General features: G+C 41.2%; 1 pseudogene; it reads left to right on the top strand.

The window, feature by feature from the left end:
* LOC138666271 (homeobox protein CHOX-CAD-like) overlaps window positions 1-16,588 on the top strand; it is a 109,527-nt pseudogene that overhangs the window by 30,218 nt on the left and 62,721 nt on the right.

The raw sequence follows: 16,588 nt of genomic DNA on the forward strand, positions 1-16,588 counted from the left end.
GGGTGCCTTAAATGTCTAATGTATCCTAGCTATTTGCTGAATGAGCGCCACCCTTTTAAGAGGTGAGGTGCACGCGCATGCCCTAAGCACACTCCCAGGAGACATGCGCACCATGAGCAGGTCCTGGGAGGGAGCAGATGCGGCGGGGACAAAAGCAGAGCTGGTGAGTGATCCAGGACATCAGAGTCCCGTCGGGAAGGAGGAAGAGGGATCATGCAGGGACGCCGACATTGCCATTACAGACAGATAATTCAGTATCTGCTTGGTAACTCTGTTGGGCGGCCCTCTCTCAGCAGGTTTGTTGTGGTACCATGTTCTTTCCATTTGACAATAATGGATGGTGCTCCGGGGGATCATCGGAGATTGGATAACTTTTTTATAGCCCAACCCTGACTTGTACTTCTCAACAACTGTGTCCCTGACTTGTTTAGAGTTCTCGGTTTTCATGGTGTTGATTGGTTAATGGTGCCTCTTGCTTAATGGTGTTGCAGCCTCTTTGACCTTTTAGAAAAGGTGTGAATGTACTGGCAGACCAGGAGACACTTAGACTGCACACAGGTGGTCTTCCTTTCACTAAGCATGTGACTTATGAAGGGAACTGCTTGCACCAGAAATTTTTAGGGGCTTTATCGCAAAAGAGGTGAATACATATGCATATGCCAATTTTTAGTTGTTTGATCACATGAATTTAATTTATGCCTATACTTTTCTCACTTCACCAAATTAGATTATTTAGTTCTGATTCATCACATACAAATTGAATTACAAAAATAATAATGTATTGTAATAATAAGTAAGCAACTAAGGTGGCAAATACCGTATATATATACTCGAGTATAAGCCGAGATTTTCAGCCCATTTTTTGGGGCTGAAAGTCCCCTCTCGGCTTATACTCGAGTCATGCCCGGGGTCGGCAGGGGAGGGGGAGCGGGGGCTATCTAGTTATACTTACCTACTCCCGGCGCGGTCCCTGCAGTCTCTGCTTCTTCCAGCGCTGCATCTTCTTCCTGTAGTGAGCGATCACATGGTACTGCTCATTACAGAAATGAATATGCGGCTCCACCTCCCATAGAGGTGGAGCCGCATATTCATGACTGTAATGATCGGTAACTGTGACCTCTCAATACAGGAAGAAGATGCAGCGGTGGAGGAAGCAGGGACTGCAGGGACCACGCCGGGAGCAGGTAAGTATACGGGGAGAGGAGCGCTGTGCAATATTTACCTGCTCCTCGTTCTGGTGTGGCTCAGTCTCTCCAGCGTCCTCTGGCTGTGACGCTCAGGTCAGAGGGTCTGTGACGTAGTCAGTGCGTGCCCTCTGCTGAGTGTCAGTGCTGGAGACGGAGCCGCACGAGGAGCAGGTAAATAATGAAAATGCCGGCATCCTGAGCGAAGAGAGGTGAGTATGTGATTTTTTTTTATTGCAGCAGCAGCAGCAGCATTCTATATGGCACAGCTTTATATGGAGCATCTATGGGACCATAATGAACGGTGCAGAGCATTATATATGGGGCACAGCTTTATATGGAGCATCTATGGGGCCATAATGAACGGTGCAGAGCATTATATATGGCACAGCTTTATATGGAGCATCTATGGGGCAATAATGAACAGTATGGAGCATTATATGTGGCACAGCTTCATATGGAGCATCTTATGGGGCAATAATGAACAGTACGGAGCATCTATTTTTATTTTTGAAATTCACAGGTAGCTGCTGCATTTCCTACCCTAGGCTTATACTCGAGTCAATAAGTTTTCCCAGTTTTTTGTGGCAAAATTAGGGGGGTCGGCTTATACTCAGGTCGGCTTATACTCGAGTATATACGGTACTTTAGCAAACCACTGTAGGATATTGCTGTGTTCAGGATCAATTGCATAATACATTTAGGGGTCCAATTTCTCCTATTACACCTTGTAAAAATGAAAAATTTCCGGCTAAAGCGATATTTTAGTGGAAAAAAATGTAATTTTTCATTTTTTTCATTCCACTTTGCTTTAACTCCTGTGCAGTATTTAGAATAATTTGAAATGTACAGTTTTTAAAATCATATCAAATCTGGTTTTTTCCAACATATAGGACCCTGGAAGTCACTTCAAACTTGAATAGGTCCATAAAAAATAGGATTTGTAAGCTTACTGTTACTGAAAAAATGTTACCCTTGTAACAACCTAACAAAATAAAAAAGAGAAAAATTGAGATATTATGCTGATGTAAAGTAGATATTTGGGAAATGTTGTTATTTATCTCCTTTGTGGGGTAGGACTAAGCATTCAATGCTTGTAAATTGCAAATTTTTAAACATTTTCATCAAATTTCAGATTTTTCCATAAAAAAATGCAAAACATATCATAGCTGCTAACATAAATTGAAATGTGTCATGAAAAAATAGGCTCATTATGACTGGGGTATGTTCATAGTTTTTAAGGCTGCAGGTAGGTAGACATAAGTCTATCGAGGTCAACCTATAGCCTATCATGTTGATCAAGAGGAAGGGAAAACCGCAAGATGCTAATTTCCCCACATTAGGAGAAAAATGTCTTCCCGACCCCACAATCAGACTAGTTCCCTTGATCAACCTTCTATCACAAAATCTAGTGCCCATAAAGTTGAAGGCATTAGAGTTCTTACCACATAAAGTGACACATCAGATTTGAAAATGGGGTTTGGTCATTTAGGTCAACATTGGCTCCGTTACTAATGAATTAAGGAAAGTTTCAACTCCAACAACCTATGTATGCAAACTGTACAGAATGAAAAATTTTAAAAAAACATAAATAATACATAAAAATAAAATATCATGTGAGCTGTAAAATGTTTAGTGTTTGTTTTACTAAGCTGTCTGGTTAAAATGCCGATCCATCTTTAATGAAGTGTTTGTATGAAATGAGAAAAGGGAGGGAAGCAGCTCCAAATTAAACACATGCACAATTTTCACAAACACTGGTAACTCCTTTAACATCCTTCACTATGGGGCTGCACAAAGTCAAAATAATAATGCCACACAGGGAGCAATTGGCTTTCTATGGCTGTGATTACACAATCAGATCATGTCCTAATTAGGCTAATCTTACATTATAAAAATCATTTGAGCTGACATGGTAGGGATATCTGAGAGATGGGCGAGAGCCATGACTGGGCTGTTAATTTACAGGGCTATAGTCTGTTCAGAAATGATCATACAGATAAGCGAGGTGGGGGGTGTTTATATGTAAAATTATTATTATTATTCCCATCCTGCGTGATAATATATGTGAATCTAATGAAAATGTAGAGTCCCTGTGGGTAGAGATAAGGGGAGGGGGAAAAATAATAAACTATTGAGAGGGGTTTGCTAAAAGTCTCCAAAAATAATGGAAGCAATGGAGAATATCCTCGTAAAGCAAATAGATGAAGCTGCGACTCAAGGAGAAGTCATTATTATGGGGGACTTCAACTACCCTGAAATAGATTGGGGAACAGAAATCTGCAGTTCCAGCAAAGGTAATCGCTTTTTGACAACTATGAGAGACAATTACCTTTCACAACTGGTTCAGGACCTAACAAGAAGGGGTGCACTGCTGGACCTAATATTAACCAACAGGCCAGACCGCATATCAAATATAAGGGTTGGGGGTCACTTGGGAAATAGCGATCACAAAATAATAAGTTTTCATGTATCCTTTAATAAGATGTGTAATAGAGGGGTTACAAGGACACTAAACTTCAGGAGGGCAAATTTCCAACAGATGGGAGATGATCTTGGTACAATTAACTGGGACGATATCCTGAGACACAAAAATACACAAAGAAAATGGGAGACGTTTATTAGCATCCTGGATAGGACCTGTGCACAGTATATACCGTATGGGAATAAACATACTAGGAATAGGAGGAAACCAATATGGCTAAATAGAGCTGTAAGGGGCGCAATAAGTGACAAAAAGAAAGCATTTAGAGAATTAAAGGAAGTAGGTAGTGACGAGGCATTAAATAAATGCAGAAAATTAAATAAATTCTGTAAAAAGCAAATCAAGGCAGCGAAAACTGAGACAGAGAGACTCATTGCCAGAGAGAGTAAAATATTTTAACTACGTAAATAGTAAGAAACTAAAAATGATAGTGTTGGCCCCCTTAAAAATAGTCTGGGTGGGGAAACCCCTGACCTGGATCTCTGGATTTCTGAAGCCCGATGTAATACATGACTCGCTCTCGCTTATCATTAGATCATTCATCAGTTTACGTCCTGACAACTGGGACGGGATGATGGCCGCGCCTTTCCCCACCCTGCCCCGTTACCCTACCCAATTCTCTCCTCTTCTTCTACCCCTCTATCTCTTCTCTACTCTAATCTCTTTGTTTGTTTTCCACCCCTTCTTTAGTTTGAATACGCATTGTGATTACTGAATAGTCATAATCAAAATAATATAGGTTATTATTCACTTCAATTGTTCTTCATTGTCAACATATTATAATATCAATCAGTAGTATTACTTTTTAGAATGTTAAGTGCAAGATACATGATGTTGCTGTAATGCATTTCTTGTCTAACGTGTAATTTTACCTGGTATTTTACTGATATACTAGAATGCATCGTTTACTTTTATTCTTCTTGCTTCACTCAATAAACTTGATTTAAACAAAAATAGTCTGGGTGAAGTCGTGGATGAGGATGAGGAAAAAGCCAATATGCTAAATGACTTTTTTTCAACATTATTTACACAACAAAATCCCATGGCAGACAATATAATCAGTGATAACAAAAATTCCCCATTAAGTGTCACCTGCTTAACCCAGCAGAAAGTACGGCGGCGTCTAAAAATCACTAAAATTGACAAATCTCCCAGGCCTGGATGGGATACACACCCGAGTACTGCAGGAATTATGTACAGTCATTGATAGACCATTATTTTTAATTTTTAAAGACTCCATAATAACAGGGTCTGTACCACAGGACTGGCGTATAGCAAATGTGGTGCCAATATTCAAAAAGGGGACAAAAGCTGAACTCGGAAATTATAGGCCAGTAAGCTTAACCTCTACTGTGGGTAAAATCCTGGAGGGCATTCTAAGGGATGCTATACTGGAGTATCTGAAGAAGATCTTGGGAGATGAGTTCTCAGCGCCAAGATCCCTATCTGCGCATGTGCCACCCAAGGCAGCCATTTTCCCGGAGTCTGCCTCATAGGGGCTCTGGGCTTTCACAAAATGTTGGCAGAGCCCCCCGCACCACCAAACACCTGCGGCAGTGCACATCCGAACACCCCCTCATCCCAGCCTGCGACTTACAGCGACGCTCCACTCTTGCCTCCTCCAGCAGCGACCATGGAACGCCTCTTCACCGCAGCCACCACCCCAGTAAGCAATAAGACGCATAGATTGTAAGAAGCTCCACTATTTTATTAAAAGAAATGTTTTTTTTTTCTATTTTTCTACTCAAAATTTGGGGTGCGTCTTATAATCTGGTGCATCTTATACACCGCAAAATACGGTATTTTTTTTCTTGGGATCTAGTCTGTTAAATGGCCACAGAATGAACGTGCTCTTACATATTGCACATTTCCATCTTATACTCCGGCTCATTTTTTTGGTTTTGCTGTAGTTTCTTGTACTTTGTACAAACAAGTGAGTGGCCCACTATTTTGAGCTTGGCATTTCATCTATATAACTTATCAATGGCATGTGTCTAAGCAGTCGGGCCCCTGTTCTGCCCTGCTATTATCTACATTGAGGTCGTCTGACACAAGGTAAGGCTTTAATCATATAGACAGGATAGGACCGTCCCTATTGGGTCAACTTGTCGCAGTGGAATAGATTTTATGCTTTTTTGATCAAAATGGTGTTAGCTAAATACGCTATGTTATTTACATCTACTATTACTGTTTACTTACGTACGACGGGGCATATGCTCATTTTGTTTTTGTTTTTTTAGGCATTGTTTGTAAAATGGTCCCAGTGTGAACATGGTGTTACGGCTCAATTCTTTGGTTTTCCTTGTACAATGTAGATTAACAGAAAGCTACTAAAATGCATGCTGGGAGACAAGGAGACATGAGGCAGCTTATCCTGTAGTGCTAATCTCCTGCTGATAAAACACTAAATTGTATTAAAACAGCAAACACAGACCAGTAAGTGACACATCACTGTGATCAGGGTCTCTGCCCATACATCATGCTGCTCTCAGACTACATAGCAAAATCCTAGCCAGAGATTCCCTTTAAAGGGATACAATTCAGCAAATTGGATTTTAGAATGTTAAATGTGTACTATAGCATATTTATATAATAATATATACAATTAAAACCTCTAAATAATATCATAAATATTAAATAAGGAACCAGGAAAGAATCAGTGGCAAAGTAGTAGAAATGTATACACATATAATTGGAGCAAAAATTATATATTTTAAAGTATCTTTATTGATAAAGAATGTGATGTGCTTCTGCTGAAGAGCAAGTCTTGTCATTGTTTTTCCACTTCTCTGCAGTGCTAATAATGTTATTGGCTATGATGTCTCTCACAACACAGATTGCATCATGCCCTTTAATACAGTTAGACATGAGAAGATCACTAAATCTCACATGCAGAATACATAGCAGGCCTTTCAGATCACTTACACTGACAGAACACCAGCTCCATCTAGAGTTACAGCTATTAGCTATGTTCTGCTTAATATTTGTGGTGGGAGAAATCATATCAATATCTTCTAAACATCTGTAATAGAAGGTTCTCAGTCCTGTCCTATAGCCACAATCTAATTCCCTCATATGACACCAAGCCACAACTTTTGGAATGTGAGAAAATCGTACAAATAAGAAGAATCATTTTATTTTCACAGCGCCAATTTATTCCATAGCACTTTACAAATAAAATGAACTTGTACAGACAATATCAAATATTACAGAGAAACATACACAGTGGGGAAAATAAGTATTTCGTCAGCCACCAATTGTGTAAGTTCTCCCACTTAAAAAGATGAGAGAGGCCTGTAATTGACATCATAGGTAGATCACAACTATGAGAGTCAAAATGAGAAAACAAATCCAGAAAATCACCTTGTCTGATTTGACAAGATTTATTTTGCAAATTATGGTGGAAAATAAGTATTTGGTCATTAAGAAAAGTTCATCTCAATATTTTGTTATATATCCTTTGTTGGCAATGACAGTGGTCAAACATTTTCTGTAAATCTTCACAAGGTTGCCACACACTGTTGGTGGTATGTTGGCCCATTCCTCCATGCAGATCTCCTCTAGAGCAGTGATGTTTTGGGCATGTCGCTGGGCAACATGGACATTCAACTCCCTCCAAAGGTTTTCTATGGGGTTGAGATCTGGAGACTGGCTAGGCCACTCCAGGATCTGCATATGCTTCTTAGGAAGCCACTCCTTTTTTGCCCTGGTGATGTGCTTGGGATCATCATGCTGAAAGACCCATCCACATTTCATCTTCAATGCCCTTGCTGATGGAAGGAGGTTTGCACTCAACATCTCAGGATACATGGCCCCATTCATTCTTTCAGTCATCCTGGTCCCTTTGCAGAGAAACAGCCCCAAAGCAGGATGTTGCCACCACAATGCTTCACAGTAGGTATGTTGTTCTTTGGATGCAACTCAGCATTCTGTCTCCTCCAAACATGACGAGTTTTGTTTCTTCCAAACAGTTCTATTTTGGTTTCATCAGACCATAAGACATTCTCCCAATACTCTTCTGGATAATCTAAATGCTCTCTAGCAAACTTCTGACGGGCCCGGATATGTACTGGCTTAAGCAGGGGAACACGTCTGGCACTGCAGGATCTGAGTCCCTGGCGGTGTAGTGTGTTACTGATGATAGCCTTTATTACGGTGGTCCCAGCTCTATGCAGGACATTCACTACGTCCCCCCGTGTGGTTCTTGGATTTTTGCTCACGATTCTTGTGATCATTTTGACCCCAAGGGTTGAGAGCTTGCGTGGAGCCCCAGATCGAGGGAGATTATCAGTGGTCTTTTATGTCTTCCATTTTCCTATTATTGCTCCCACAGTTGATTTCATCACACAAGCGGCTTGCCTATTGCAGATTCAGTCTTCCCAGCCTGGTGCAGGGCTACAATTTTCTTTCTGGTGTTGTTCAACAGCTCTTTGGTCTTCATCAGAGTGGAGTTTGGAGTGTGGCTGTTTGAGGTTGTGGACAGGTGTCTTTTATACTGATAACGAGTTCAAACAGGTGCCATTACTACAGGTAATGAGTGGAGGACAGAGGAGCCTCTTAAAAAAGAAGTTACAGGTCTGTGAGAGCCAGAAATCCTGCATGTTTTTAGTGACCAAATAGTTATGTTCCACCATAATTTGCAAAATAAATCTTGCCAAATCAGACAAGGTGATTTTCTGGATTTGTTTTCTCATTTTGACTCACATAGTTGTAGTCTACCTATGATGCCAATTACAGGCCTCTCTCATCTTTTAAGTGGGAAAACTTGCACAATTGGTGGTTGAATAAATATTTTTTCCCCCCTGTAATTCAACAATTCAGATAACAGGAGTGAGCACCCTGCTCCCAAGAGCTTGCAATCTAAAAGACTGGACGAAGTGATAGTTTAACATTAGAAAATGTACAGATGGATGGTAAATCCCATGAACGTGCAATTTATCTGTAATATGACCAAATCGAGAACAAAGGAGACATGGAAATTGGTATGTTGTGGATATTTCTAATTAAATGTGTAAACCAACTAATTAGGTTTATCTAAATCATCCATTATACAGTGGGGCAAAAAAGTATTTAGTCAGTCAGCAATAGTGCAACTTAAAAAGATGAGAGGCATCTGTAATTTACATCATAGGTAGACCTCAACTATGGGAGACAAACTGAGAAAAAAAAATCCAGAAAATCACATTGTCTGTTTTTTTATCATTTTTTTGCATATTATGGTGGAAAATAAGTATTTGGTCAGAAACAAACAATCAAGATTTCTGGCTCTCACAGACCTGTAACTTCTTCTTTAAGAGTCTCCTCTTTCCTCCACTCATTACCTGTAGTAATGGCACCTGTTTAAACTTGTTATCAGTATAAAAAGACACCTGTGCACACCCTCAAACAGTCTGACTCCAAACTCCACTATGGTGAAGACCAAAGAGCTGTCAAAGGACACCAGAAACAAAATTGTAGCCCTGCACCAGGCTGGGAAGACTGAATCTGCAATAGCCAACCAGCTTGGAGTGAAGAAATCAACAGTGGGAGCAATAATTAGAAAATGGAAGACATACAAGACCACTGATAATCTCCTTCGATCTGGGGCTCCACGCAAAATCCCACCCCGTGGGGTCAGAATGATCACAAGAACGGTGAGCAAAAATCCCAGAACCACGCGGGGGGACCTAGTGAATGAACTGCAGAGAGCTGGGACCAATGTAACAAGGCCTACCATAAGTAACACACTACGCCACCATGGACTCAGATCCTGCAGTGCCAGACGTGTCCCACTGCTTAAGCCAGTACATGTCCGGGCCCGTCTGAAGTTTGCTAGAGAGTATTTGGATAATCCAGAGGAGTTTTGGGAGAATGTCCTATGGTCTGATGAAACCAAACTGGAACTGTTTGGTAGAAACACAACTTGTCGTGTTTGGAGGAAAAAGAATACTGAGTTGCATCCATCAAACACCATACCTACTGTAAAGCATGGTGGTGGAAACATCATGCTTTGGGGCTGTTTCTCTGCAATGGGGCCAGGACGACTGATCCGGGTACATGAAAGAATGAATGGGGCCATGTATCGTGAGATTTTGAGTGCAAACCTCCTTCCATCAGCAAGGGCATTGAAGATGAAATGTGGCTGGGTCTTTCAACATGACAATGATCCAAAGCACACCGCCAGGGCAACGAAGGAGTGGCTTCGTAAGAAGCATTTCAAGGTCCTGGTGTGGCCTAGCCAGTCTCCAGATCTCAACCCTATAGAAAACCTTTGGAGGGAGTTGAAAGTCCGTGTTGCCAAGCGAAAAGCCAAAAACATCACTGCTCTAGAGGAGATCTGCATGGAGGAATGGGCCAACATACCAACAACAGTGTGTGGCAACCTTGTGAAGACTTACAGAAAATGTTTGACCTCTGTCATTGCCAACAAAGGATATATTACAAAGTATTGAGATGAAATTTTGTTTCTGACCAAATACTTATTTTCCACCATAATATGCAAATAAAATGTTAAAAAAACAGACAATGTGATTTTCTGGATTTTTTTCTCAGTTTGTCTCCCATAGTTGAGGTCTACCTATGATGTAAATTACAGACGCCTCTCATCTTTTTAAGTGGTGGAACTTGCACTATTGCTGACTGACTAAATACTTTTTTGCCCCACTGTATATTTACAGTAAAGCAATTACATTAGTTATTATTGATCTGGTTCCATAACTATAATTAATACACCAGCAACTTTTTCTTTTTATTAGTTATGGTTGTGGAATCTAAACTAGTATTAGGCAGCTGTGCCGCCTTATGGAGACCAGCGATCAGCACTAGATGGCGCTGTGGCACCACGCTGATTTTCTTTTGGGCTAAATCCTCCGCATGATCATTTATTATGCAGCTAAAACTAAAATTAAGATATGGAAATATAAAGACGTAGAGTGTATGTTCTCTGACATCAGTGAGATCACTCATAATCAGTCATTTTGCATTTGTTTTCTATGTAGATGAAGTACAATTACAAAGATGTATGAATATAAAATAGGCAGCACAAGCAGAAACAACTAGTATCTTATATATTGTTAGATTATAGTGATGAGCATGCGTGCTTATAAAGGAGCATGCTTGTGCGCTTAATATGTTCGAGTTCCTGCGGCTGCTTGTCTCACGGCTGTTCGACAGACGCAACGCATGCAGGGATTGAATGTTTGTTAGACAATGGTGAGACATGCAGCCGCGGGAACTCAAACATATTTTTCGAGGATGCTGGAGATCCTCTACTAGCGCACGAGCATGACCGGATAATGCCTTATCTGAGCACGTTCACTCATCACTAATTATAACCAATGAGCATATGCTCTAAGGTTTGCTATTCTAGGCCTAGAAGATCTCTTTATTAGCACTATTTTTTACCAGCTTACCAGCAGAATTATAAATGCAGCTCTGGCTCTGCCGCCCTCGAGTGCTGGAATTTTTGTGATGCAGACCTTTCTGCCAATCCACAGCCAATGGAGGTGTGGATTCATTGTGGATTCAGAGCATCGCTTTAGGATTAGCAAAGACCCTATACACATTAGATAACTGTGGGCCAAACTATCATTTACCTGAGAGCCATGTCTCTGTCAGACTCCTCTGGTGATGGCTTATCTACAGAGAAAAGAAAAGAATCAGTCTTGGAAATTCCTAGGTGCCGGATTCTTCTCACCCCTGACATCATCTCTTGGGGAAGTGTCAGAATGCAAGAGGCCAAAGAAAACATTAGGCCACGTTCACACTAGCAGTATTTGGTCAGTATTTTACATCAGTATTTGTAAGCCAAAACCAGGAGTGGAACAATCAGAGGAAAAGTATAATAGAAACATATGCACCACTTCTGTATTTATCACCCACTCCTGGTTTTGGCTTACAAATACTGAGGTGAAATACTGACCAAATACTGAACGCATGAACGTGGCCTTAGGCTAAGTTCACATTGCGTTAGTGCAATCCGTTTAGCGGATACACTAACGGATTGCGCTAACGCAATGTCCAAAAAGGGATTGCGTTTGGCAATCCCGCTAGCGCAGATGCCCGATCTGCGCTAGTGAGGAACGGACCCTGAACGCTGCAAGCAGCGTTCGAGGTCCGTCCGAAACTAACGGCATATCGCAGACGCATGCCAAAAATGGCATACGTTTGCGATGCGTTAGGGATCCGTTAGCACATTGCAGTCAACGGGTGCGCTAACAGATCCGTTACATAGCGTTAATTGGGACAATTGCGCCATGTAACGGAGTCCGTTAGCGGACACCCACTAACGCAATGTGAACCTAGCCTTAGACTATAAGACGATCTCACCAATATTAGTGGGTCCCTTTAACTTTAGTTTAATGTGTATGGAGAGCTTAGGCTACGTTCACATTAGCGTTATGCGTGTTTGCGTCGGGTTTGCGTCGGGTTTGCGTCGGGCGACGCAGCGGCGACGCATGCGTCATGCGCCCCTATATTTAACATGGGGAAGCATGCGTTTTTGTGTGCTGCGTTGTGCGACGCATGCGTTTTTTTTGCCGCAAGCGTCGGGCCAAGAAAACGCAACAAGTCGCATTTTTCTTGCGTCCAAATTTCGGCAAAAAATTACGCATGCATCGCAAAACGCAGCGTTTTTGCGTGCGTTTTGGTGCATTTTTATTTGCGTTGTGCGTTGCGTCGCCGACGCAGCGGCGCACAACGCAAATGTGAATGTAGCCTAACAGGGGTGGTCCAAAGTAATTTTCATCATAACTCCTTATCTATTTAGTGCCATCATTTAAACTATTTTCTAATATACTTGAATTAAAAATTCCCTCGCCTTAACTAATTACACTACCTGTTTTTTTTTCTTGTACTACTCCCTTATTTGATGACGCTTCCTTTGAGAATCCCAGTGTATACTGGGATAATCAAACAAAGCATCATCAGGGGGCAGAGGCTGCAGTGAATGTCACAGCCCCTGCCTCTTCCTCTAAAATGAGGCATCACCAGTGACGTTCATTTCAGGGGCTGGACTAGTCCCTGCACAATGTGCACTTTGAGATGTGCACAATGACAGCGCACTCTCTCGCCTGTTCAGATTAGCAGTAATGAGCTGGCATTAGAGCATGGTGTCTGTGCACGTTGTCATGATACCCCAAGTGGAGAGAACAGTGCCACAAGGGTGATGCTTGTCTCTGCATATTAGGTATTCTGACAATGAGCCAGCAAGAGAGAGCACTGACACTGTGCACACTGCACAGTGACAGATCCGGCCTCTGAAACAAAGGTCACTGACGCACTGATGACACTTCATTTCACTGAGGGGCTGTGGGCTGCTGCGGTGACCCCACCCTCTGCCCCCGATTACGCTTTGTTTGAGTATCCCAGCATGCACTTTGATTCTGAAATGAAGAGTCATCAAAAAGGAAGTAGGGAAAAAAGAAAAACAGTTACATAGTATATTTAGTGAAAGATAGGGAAATTTTAATTCAGGTATATTGTAACATAGTTTCAAATACGGCATTAAATAGATAAGGATTTAGGATGAAAATCAATCTGTATGTCGGACCAGCACTGTAAGTAACATAATATGTGAAATCAGTCTCTGTATTCAGTTCTGGAGACAAACTATACACAGAAACATTGATAGAATGGCTCCCATGATGAGTTACAGAAATAGTGGAAGGTCTCAAGAAGATGGATGGACCAGGTAGTTTTTATGCTATTCGCCTTTCATGTTTCTGTTTCAATGTAACACACTGTTTTCTATATCTTTATAATGTGACAAATATACAAATATTTAATTTTTTTATACTCCATAATATGTTATAGCTTCTTGCATTATACTAATACCACAATAAAGGAAGAATAAACATTTTCTAGTGTTGTTGAAATGCTATGGCCACTAGATGGCACCATTCTACAATAAATAACATTACAGTGTAAGGACAAATTAGCTAAAACAATCTTTATGGGTCTGGTGTGTATATATATATATATATATATATATATATATATATATATATATATATATACATATATATAATATTGCACTACACGGAATTGCATTGAATATTATAGATAAACAAAATAATTATTTTTTTTAATATAACAACTTAAAAAAATGTTTTTCACATACTGTTGCTGTCAAATAGGTTTACAATTAGCATTGTCACATACCCAATGACAAAAGCTATATCAACACATTAATTTTGTCAATTTCCAAAGACTACACACTAGTAACAATTAAGCCTGGCAATTTAATTATATTATATTATACATTTATATAGCACTTTACAAACATTATCATCACTGTCCCCATTGGGGCTCAAAATCTAATATCATTATGTCTTTTGAGTGTGGAAGGAAATCAATGTATGAGGAGGAAACCCACACAAACTCGGGGAGAACATACAAACTCCTTGGTGGGATATGAATCCAGGACGCCAGCGCTGCAAAGCAACAGTGCTAACCACTGAGCCACATTGCTGCTGGCATACCATTTATACTACACAAATTGCCTAAAATTACAAAATAATATTCAATACGAAAATAAAATAAAAACTCTGAACAAAACAAGCAAATCATATGATCTTAACTGGATGACTCGTGTGTAAACCAAGCTTTAGGCTATGTGCACAAGTTGCGGATTAGGCTTAGGAATTTCTGGTGCGGATTCTGCCTCTCCTGGCAGAAAACGCACCTGCGGATTTGTCGCATTTTTTGTGCGTTTTTGCTACGGTTTTCTTGCGGATTTGCTGCGTTTTTTTACCCCTGCGGTTTTCTATAATGGAATGGGTACAAAAATGCTGCAGATTCACAAAAAAAGAAGTGACATGCTACTTCTTTTAAACCGCAGCGTTTCCGCAGCAGATTTTCCGCAAAGTGTGCACAGCAATTTTTTTTTCTCATTGATTTACATTGTACTGTAAATCAATTGCGGATCTGCAGCGTTTCTGCACCTCAAAAAACGCTGCGGATCCGCAGAGAATCCGCAACGTGTGCACATACCCTTAGTGGGAAAAACCTGTCCTGTGTTAACAGAAAAGAATGGAAAGGATGTACAAAAGTGATGAAGGGTCAAGGGTTGCACAATTGGGGTCTAAGTTAGCACATAAATCACAAGTTTACATCTGCAAGGGATTAATTAGAGTGGGTGTTTGCTGTTTCATTGAGGTTGATTTAATAATAATATCAACCCCTTAACCCCCGCAGCTTTTTTCGGTTTTGTTTTTCGCTCCCCTTCTTCTCAGAGCCATAACTTTTTTAAATTTTCTGTCAATATGGCCATGTGAGGGCTTATTTTTTGCAGGACAAGATGTGCTTTTGGACGACATCATTGGTTTTAGCATGTCATGTACTAGAAAACGGGAAAAAATTCCAAATGGGGTGAAATTGCAAAAAAAGTGCAATCCTTTTTTTGGGGGTGCTTTTTTGCTATGTTCCATAAATGCTAAAACTGACCTGATAATATGATTCTCCAGGTCATTACGAGTTCATAGACACCAAACATGTCTACGTTCTTTTTTATCTAAGTGGTAAAAAAAAGTTCAAAACTTTGCTAAAAAAAATTGCAATTTCCCAATACCCGTAGCGTCTCCATTTTTCGTGATCTCGGGTCGGGTGAGGGCTTATTTTTTGCGTGCCGAGCCGATGTTTTTAATGATACCATTTTGGTGCAGATACGTTCTTTTGATCGCTGGTTATTGCATTTTAATGCAATGTCGCGGCGACCAAAAAAACGTAATTCTGGCATTTTTAATATTTTTCTCGCTACGCTGTTTAGCGATCAGGTTCTTTTTTTAAGTGACGGAGCCAAAATTTTGAAATCTGACCAGTGTCACTTTATGTGGTAATAACTCTGCAATGCTTCAACAAATCCCAGTGATTTTGAGATTGTTTTTTCGTGACACATTATACTTTATGATAATGGTAAATTTAGGTCAATATGTTTTGTGTTTATTTATAAAAAATATAAAATACCGTATATACTCGAGTATAAGCTGACCCGAGTATAAGCCGACCCCCCTAATTTTGCCACAAAAAACTGGGAAAACTTATTGACTCGAGTATAAGCCTAGGGTGGAAATGCAGCATTTACCGGTGAATTTCAAAAATAAAAATAGATCATTATTTCCCCATAGCTGTGCCATATAGTGCTCTGCACCGTTCATATTTCCCCATAGGTGTGAACCATATAGTGCTCTGCACCGTTCATTGTGCCCCATTGCTGTGCCCATATACGGTGCTCTGCACCGTTCATTGTGCCCCATTGCTGTGCCATATACGGTGCTCTGCACCGTTCATTGTGCCCCATAGATGTGCCATATACGGTGCTCTGCACCGTTCACTGTGCCCCATAGCTGTGCCATATACGGTGCTCTGCACCGTTCACTGTGCCCCATAGCTGTGCTGTGCCATATACGGTGCTCTGCACCGTTCACTGTGCCCCATACATAGCTGTGCTGTGCCATATACGGTGCTCTGCACCGTTCACTGTGCCCCATAGATGTGCCATATACGGTGCTCTGCACCGTTCACTGTGCCCCATAGCTGTGCTGTGCCATATACGGTGCTCTGCACCGTTCACTGTGCCCCATAGCTGTGCTGTGCCATATACGGTGCTCTGCACCGTTCACTGTGCCCCATAGCTGTGCTGTGCCATATACGGTGCTCTGCACCGTTCACTGTGCCCCATAGCTGTGCTGTGCCATATACGGTGCTCTGCACCGTTCACTGTGCCCCATAGCTGTGCTGTGCCATATACGGTGCTCTGCACCGTTCACTGTGCCCCATAGCTGTGCTGTGCCATATACGGTGCTCTGCACCGTTCACTGTACGCCATAGCTGTGCTGTGCCATATACGGTGCTCTGCACCGTTCACTGTGCCCCCTAGCTGTGCCATATACGGTGCTCTGCACCGTTCACTGTGCCCCATAGCTGTGCTGTGCCATATACG

This window comes from Ranitomeya imitator, chromosome 2 (genome assembly GCF_032444005.1).
Source record: "Ranitomeya imitator isolate aRanImi1 chromosome 2, aRanImi1.pri, whole genome shotgun sequence".
Lineage (NCBI taxonomy): Eukaryota > Metazoa > Chordata > Amphibia > Anura > Dendrobatidae > Ranitomeya > Ranitomeya imitator.